Genomic DNA, 8075 nt, shown 5'->3' on the forward strand with positions numbered 1-8075 from the left:
CCACCTGACCAGAAAACCAAACAACCAGGCTTTTTTTTGTGGGAAGATCTGTAATTACTTTCTTCTTCTTCTTCTTTTTTTTTTTTTTTTTTTTTTTTTTTACTTTTTATAGGCCTTTTCACTATGAATAAATTTTAACTTTTTTGGTAATTTATTTAATGGTATGATATTTGTGTTGTGAGTGGCTTCTTTTGAAAAATCACAAATATACAATAAATTAAATAAATAAATAAATAAATAAATAAATAAATAAATAAATAAAATTAGCACTCCTTCACATCAACCAGAATCTTTAACTGTCAATATTTACCTACATGTATTTGTTTCTAATAAAAACCAGGAGAGAAAATCACCTCAGCAATATACCAAACACATCAACACATGAAAATGAGAATACAAAATAATGTTGAATCAAATAAACTGAACAGAAAATTGTGCATACACACTGATGGGAGTCATTCAAAATATGTGTGTAACAGGTACACCAAACAGCTCTAAGTAGTGTTACCGGGGGGGGGAGAATCCAGAAAAGTCTTCAGAGGCTGTGTGGAGCACTGTAATAATTTAAGATGTCAGGAACCCTAAGGAAGAGGCAGCCGTTTTCCTGCCGGGCTGGATGGCTGAATGCACTCACAGTCAAGAGAAGCAACAGCCAATAGAAGCAGAGCCTTGGATAATCTAGAATCAATGGCAGAACTTAGACAAGGACTTTAGTATAACTATATTAAGTAAAATCGAGGAAAATATGGACAGAATTTATGAAAATATGGAGAAATTTAAGAGAAGGGGAACAGGTATCTTCCGAAACCACACTAAACTCGGAGGCAGGGAGCGGTGACAAGAGTAAAGGAAGCAACAGAGGAATCTGACACCCCTTGCCTGGCTCATGCATCTGGGTCTGTGGAACTCTACCCCAGTGCTCCTGACGTCCTTCCTTCTGACTGGCAGCAAGGAGGGGGGGGGGTGCCTGTCCTCAGGTCCAACAAGCTGAGTCCCAGGATCCTGAAAGTGGCATTCACTGCCCACCCGTACTGATGCCGACAGGGCTGACTCTTCACCACCCGTGGCGATTATATTCACGCCCTGCCCTGGGCAGACGCTTCCCGCGTAGATTTGTGCCCTTCTCTTTCCCTTCCTTTGTGAGTTACCCCACCTCCACTTGGTAGCAAGACCAACCTGCAGCGATCATAGCCTCACCACCATGCCCTGGAAAACTACACCCCCAGGTTCCCTTGCACGTGCCCTTCCGGCTGGAATCCAGGTTAAGTCCTACTTGCAAGGACTCGGGTGAGACGTGGAAGACAGAAGTGAGCGGCTGTGACCGCTGCAGGCAAGGTTAGCAAGCGTGCACGTCCTGGGGACCAGAGTCTGCCTCTCAGTGTCTGCATGCCAGCTTAGCGGGTGAAAGGCGAACTTGGCCAAGGTGGCGGCGTTAGCAACAATGGGTTCCTGGCCTCGGTCTTGGCTTCTGGCGGGACATCTAAATCAACGGTGCAAGTTGGGCCCTGACGTTCACCCCTGTGACCCTCAGGGAGTTTTAAATTCTATTGCCTATATTAACTCCCTTTCTGCTTTTAATGCCTGAAGCGATTGCTCTGAACCTGTGCTTGACACACTCCCCCTTGTCTGACACTCACTTCTCTTTCGTATCAGTGGCGGAACTGAGCCTCCTGGACACAGTCACCTGGAAGGGAGGGTGGGAGATACAGTCCTTTAATGGGGTGCCTATGGCCCCGAATACAGTAGTAGCTGCAAAACGGAACTTGATCCCCAAAGATCCTGGCAGGCTGGAACAGACATCCGCAACTACACAGTTGAAATGTCCCAGGCGAGGGTCACACCCTGCCCGTCGTAGCCAAGCCCCGGCAGAGCAGTGGTGTGAGAGTGACTGGGTTTTTCTCCACCGACTGCGGGCGGACCTGGGCAGGCAAGCAGCCCCTTGGGGGCTCAGTTTCCTCGGGGTTAAAAGGAGGGGCGCATTGGCGTCCTGGGGCTGTCACAACAAAGTACCGTAAACCTGGGCCTTCAACCCGCAGACGGTTATTCTCTCCCCATCCTGGAGGCCAGAAGTCCCACATCAAGGCTGGCGGGGCTGCGGTCCCTCCAGGGGCTCTAGGGGAGGGTCCTGCCCACCTCTTGCAGCTTCTGGGGGCCGCATGCGACCCTCGGCTCATGACTCCGGTCTCTGTCCCCACGTGGCTTTCTCTTCTCTCTGCCGTGTGCCTCCCCTGGTGTCTCGTGTAAGGACACCTTCACTGGATTCAGGGTCCACCCAGACAACCCAGCACAATCGCACCTCCACACCCTTAACGTCATTACACCAACAAAGACCCCTTCTCCACACAACTTCACATTCAGTTTCCGGGGAGGAGGGACGGGACGTGTCTTCCTCTTTTTGGCCACCACTTAACTCACCGCAAGGGGTTCAGACAACAGGACCTGTGGTGAAAGCGTGCTGACACCCCCCGTGGGTGCCCCACCTCTCTTTTTTCCTGTCGCCTCCAAGTCCCTCGCTCTCGTCTCTGGGGACCTCATCCCCCGCTGACCTCACCCGGTGCTGGGCTGTAACAACTTACTGAGCTCCTCTCAAGCCCGAGAATCGAGCATCCGGGTGTCTGTCACTGTCCCCAACTGGAAACCCAACAGGATCGGCAAACTCAGCTCATTCCAAGTGGCTTGCCTGGCGACGCCCGCCCCCCCGCCCTGCTCGGCAGCCCACTTCCCTCTCCTACCTGCCCCACACCGAAGTCACCGGGAAGCTTGCCCCACAGCGCTCTAGATGCATCCAGCATCTGACTGTTACCGGAGTCAGGTTCTCGGACCAATGACAACAGAAACGAGGCGCAGGCCGAGCTTTGCTGGGGCTCCAGCTCGAGCTGAAGGGGACACGGCACCCACGGAGGGGTTACGCCAGGCTGCTGCACAGAGGCCCTGCTCGTGCACAGAACGTTCCCCCAGGGTCCCGTGGGCCCAGTGTGCTCAACGGAGTAGAAAAACATTCCCCTTGATGGGTGGATGTCGTCAGGGAAGCCAGGCGGCTCCCTGGTGGCGTCTGGAGCCTCTGTCCCCTTCTGCATCCACAGGGTCGGCCTGCGCTGCGGTCTCAGAGTCCAGCCCGTACGCGGTGCCGCGTCCCGCCGCGTCCCGGACCTGCTAAAAGAAGCGAATTAGCACTAACGGCCACCAACAGGAGGGGCCCCCGGTGCACACTGCTTTCACCTGGGGCTCGTTCCCGTGCCCTGAGTGTCTCATGACCGTGAATCACGGCCTCTCCGTGCACCTGCCCCGCGGCAGCCCCCGCTCTGGTCCCCTGACCGCACCCACCTCCTACCGGCACCGGCCCCGCCTTCGCCACACGGCTCTCCCCACAGAAAACACGAGTTTTGCTGTACTTCTTCTCTACCCCGCCACGTGGGGGACCTGGGGACAGGCCGTGGGACAGGCCTCCCGCCGTTCAGGGGAGAGATCAGGCCAGTGCTGCGGCACGCAAGACAAGTTACCTTTCCGTTCTGCTGTGCGTCTGCCTTCCCATCCCCACCGGAATGCCAGCCCTGCACCGACATCTGTCCCGTCCACCCACAAGTAGCCAGCTTACGCTGGAGAGAGGACGGCGGAGACCAGCCCCATGCTGTGGGGCCTCAGGGCCCAGGGCTCGGCCTTTGGTCCAGCCCGACACAGAGCTCCCGGGGTCCTCGCCGCCTGGAAACGAGGGGCTTCACCCTGGGGCGGGGGGCACCGCCGGGGGTCCTCCAGCTGAGCCGGGGACAGGAGAGCTCCCCCAAGGGCGGTAAGGAGACTGTTTTCAGTTTCTCTGTGCGCCAGGGTGTCGGGGAATGACTCCAGGTGTCGGTGGGTGAGAGCCGTGCCTCGGGTGAGAGCTGTGTCTCGGCCGCCCCCCGTCACCTCCAGGGCGGAGGCCTCGGGGCAGCTGATGTGCCTGCAGTTCTGGGCAGCACCACCAGGTGGCGCGAGGGCCGCACAGGCCTCCGCAGCAGAACCTTGCTGGGTGGGGGGCTCCCAGCAGGCCCCCACTTCCCCACTGCCCCCCAGGCACTGCAGCCTCCTCTCCCCAAACCTCAGGAAGCCTGGGGAGTTGAGCGTGTCCACGCTGTCCCTTTGCTGCCCTCTTGCCCCTGGGGAGGGAGGTGAGGGTCCCACACCACCCCCCGCGGAGGAGCCTGGACATCCCCGCATGCCGGGCCCTGGCTGCAACCTGTGCAAATCCATCAGGGCAAGTTAACAACGTGTGAAAGTGTCTTTCACAGTTGGCCAAAGGGACTGGACGGACTGAATTACAGGAAAGCTGCCTGAGATCGACGACATTAACCTCCAAGTCCCCAAGGCCTGGAAAGCAGCCTTGTTCCCCGAGCCAGCGTTTCTGGGGGGTCAGGAGGAACGGGACGTTAGCAGGCCCAGCCCAGGAGGGAGTGGAGGCAGGGTCCTGGTCACCTCGACACAGACGTGCCGGGGTACATCCCACACTTGGTGTCCCAGCCCCTCTGCCAGGTGGCCTGGAACCTGCAGGAAAGGGGGGCTGGCAGGTGTCTCCCCGCCCCGACAGCCCCCAGTGCACAGGGTTACAGCCTCCTCAATGGGGCGCCTGGCAGCAGTCACACGTTCCTGTCACTGGCGTCTCTTGGTGGGACAGACTGGATAGGCTGGCCACCCACGCGTCCTTAGCGACTCTGCAGCGGCCGGGTCCTGGCACTCAGCCTGGCATCTGGCCGGCTGCAGGAGAGAGCGTTTTCCCATCAAGACCCACAGCAAGACCTGACGGTGCCCACCGTCAGGGGGCACCGTCTGGGGTCCCGGACTCTGGGGGCCACACCCCCCTCTGGCCTCCAGCACCTCATCTGGCTGCCCGCCCTGACTCCTCTCTGGCTTCTCACCCCATCACGGCACACGGATGTCACACAGGCCCATGACGGCACCCAGCCCCCTCCACGGGTGGCGGGGCCACGCTCTCTCCGAGGGTGCCAGGGGAGGACCCTCACCTCTTCCAGCTTCGGGAGTCCCTGGGGGTTCCTGGGCTGTGGCTGCCTCCCTCCAACATCAGTGTCCGTATTTCCACCTTTACACGACCCACGATCTCCTCCCCTTGCCCCTGGGTCTCTCTTCTGTCTCTCGTAAGGACACTTGTCATTGGGTGTATCGCCCACTGGTTAATCCAAGATGATCTCATCTTGGGACCCGTGACTTAATCACACCCACAGAGACCCTTTCTCTAACTGAGGTCACACTCACGGCTAGCAGGGCTTAGGATGTGGGCATGTATTTCGGGGGCCACCACAGAGGGCTGGCTGTCAGGATGCAGTGCCCACCCCCACCCAGCTCGGTCTAGGCAGGGGCCGCATCAAGGGTCGAGGATCGAGAACATGCAGGGCTCGGCCCCAGGCCGTGAATCACCAGCCCCCCCCACACCCGGTCACCCCTTCATGGCTCTGGCCGCCACCAGCAGTCTCTGGCCATCTGGGAACAAGAGCGGTCTGGAGCTCAGAACGGATCCCCGCTGCTGACCAGCCACACGACCCTGCTTAATCCCGTGTGCCCCCCAGAGGGTCTGGGGCGTGGTCTCAGGGGGAAACCGGAAGGTAGGGCTGAGCCTGAAGCCACGGTCTGGAGGAAGCAGATGGCCCAGCCTCCCCCTGCCACATCTCTGTGTCTCTGCAAAGGGTTTGGGGTGGGGGAGAAGGAAAGCCCCACTTACGAGGTAGATCAGAGGATGGAGAGGGTCCCCGAGAAGATGTGGAGGAAAAGCGTCCCAGGCGAGGGCACGGCATCGGGGAGGCCGGGAGGCCAGACCTGCGGTGGGTTCAAGGAGCCCCGTCAGCAGCATGGAGCACGTCCTCCGAGCCCGGGGGTGGGGGTGGGGGGTCCCTCCATGCCCGAGAGTCTGGTGGGGCTCATGTGTGTGACAGCCTGTGTTCTGGGCCGAAGCGGGCCCAGGCGGAGCTGGACGGGCCCAGCAGGTGCTCTCCTGGTAGGGACCTTGTGTTTGGGGGCCGTGGGCACTTGGGCCAGAGGCCGCGTCTTGGGAGGCCCTTGGGCCAGGCCGCTGGTGAGGAGGTGGGTGCAGCACAGCGAGAAGCTGGCGGGCGGGCGGAGGAGGGGGACGGAGGCAAGACACAGGGCCGGGGCGGGGGGGGGGGACCTCAGAGTCACCTGTGTCGGCATCCAGCACCCCTTCCCCACCTGCCCCCGTGGGCGTGAGCTCCTGGCCCTGTGGCCTGAGACGCCGTCACTCTGCTGTCTTCTGCGCGATGCACCTTCGTCACGTGTCTCCCTTCCTGATACGGATTCCTGGACGACAGCACCGGATGTCACGGCAGTGGCAGTTTGGGGTCCCCAGGAAGCAGAGCTGGGGTGCTGGCTCTGCTGGGAGGTGCTTGTGGGCTGGGCCGGGCCGTGGAGAGGGAGGGAGGCAGCAGGGCTGGGTGGAGGGGAGGCGGGGCTCACAGAGGCCTCAGTCTGTGGGGAGTCCTGCGGCTGGGATCCCTGTCCCATATCAGGGAACCTCCCGCCCCATCTCAGGGGCCCACCGGCCCCAGCCGCACACGACAGCCCTGCGATGGGGGCTGAGGGGCTCCGCTTCCAGCAGGGTGGGGGTCATTCCCTCAGTGCTGCAAGGCCCACAGCGCCCCTGTTCCCAGGGGCTGTTTTAAATTCTTTCAATTACACCGAGCCTCTTACAATGAAGTCGTACAACTGAAAAGACTGGGGGGCGGGGGGGCAACAGCAGGGTAAGGCCGCGGTGATTCGGTACTTTGACTCGGTACTTTTACCTTCGGCATCACAGGTGGGGCTCAGCCGGCCTCCGCTCCGGCCGCCTCACCTGACCCTTGGCTCCGGGCCGAGGGTCCCACTGTGCGCCAGTGTCGGGTGGGGTGGGGGCGCTGAAAGGACACCCCTGCGGGCGCTTTCCCGGACAGCTGTTCCCACCCCCCCCCACCCCCCGCGGAAGGGGCCCTTCGGCCCAGCTGACTTGGGGGCGCGCCTCCGCGGGTCGCCTGCACCCAGGACAGTGCCACCCGGACGCTTTCCGGGCTCGGGGGCGGGAGCTCCGCGGAATGTGCTAAAAAACACCCGCATTTCACATTTTTCTTTGGACCGGCTGCGAGGCTGAGACCCGCGTTCTGCGGGACCGAGGTTGGGAAGGGCGGCTCGAGCCGATCTCCACCGACGAAAAGCAACGAGCCCACAGCAGCGCACACCTGTCGCTCTCGCTCTCGGAAAAGGACACCGACGCCCGCCGTGCATCACTGCAGGGCGACCCTTCGCCTTCGCCTTCCCCTCCGGGCGCCTTCTCGGGAGGCCCGTTGCCTGGGGTGCGGGTACGTGCGCGCCCACAGGACACTCGCTCCGCCCGCAGCCACGCACGCGCACGTTCCCATCCGGTTTCTCAGCCGCGCACGCGCACGTCCCCGTCGCCGCCCGAAGCCACGTATGCGCACGGTCCCGCGGGCGCGGAGCCGGCCGTGCTGAGCCCACCCGGATGGGCGTCGCCCACTGGCCGGGTGCGTGGGCACCGGCCGCTCCCCACTGTGAACCAGCTCCGCGAGTTTCCCACTTTTCTTTAAGCGATGCTGCAGTGAGCATCTCTGGACACAGAACCTTTTGTGTAATTAGATTTATGTCCTTGGGACACATTCCCAGAAGTGAAATTACCGGGTGGAGACGCGGCCGTTTGGAAGGTTCTTAACAAAAATGTTCACGTCTGTCTCTAGCCGCGACCGTCCCGCCGACGATGGCTCTGTGACTCGCTGGTGTCCACGCACTGTCCCCGGCATCTAATGGGTTGAGTCGTTTAAATATATACACCCTCCAAAGAGTGCTTCTCTCCCAGTGACTTTTTAGATGACTCACGCGGGTTACTAGTTTTCTGTGTATCCAACAATTGTGTCGCACCTTCTGTGACTTGTCCGTGGCTTTTAAGAATTGAGTTTTGCCCAGGGGACACCCTCATTCTCCTTTCTCAGACCCTGGGAATCTGCTATTCTGCCTCCCCAATGCGTATATCCAGTTGTCATTCAAGTCTTGAGCTGAGATCACATCGGAGACGCCCCCCCTTCCCCCTT

The 8075-nt window shown here is 59.9% G+C and overlaps 1 long non-coding RNA gene across 1 annotated transcript; it reads right to left on the minus strand.

Moving 5' to 3' along the window:
- Positions 1 to 706: 706 nt before the first annotated feature.
- LOC109502971 lies at positions 707 to 7353 on the minus strand. Its single transcript, XR_006583675.1, has 5 exons — positions 7212 to 7353; positions 6163 to 6300; positions 5708 to 5802; positions 2733 to 3150; positions 707 to 2439 (listed from the first exon to the last, which is right to left on the minus strand). It is a non-coding gene; the product is annotated as an uncharacterized LOC109502971 (long non-coding RNA).
- Positions 7354 to 8075: the final 722 nt, after the last annotated feature.

Source organism: Felis catus, chromosome C1 (genome assembly GCF_018350175.1).
Source record: "Felis catus isolate Fca126 chromosome C1, F.catus_Fca126_mat1.0, whole genome shotgun sequence".
NCBI classification, from domain to species: Eukaryota; Metazoa; Chordata; class Mammalia; order Carnivora; family Felidae; genus Felis; species Felis catus.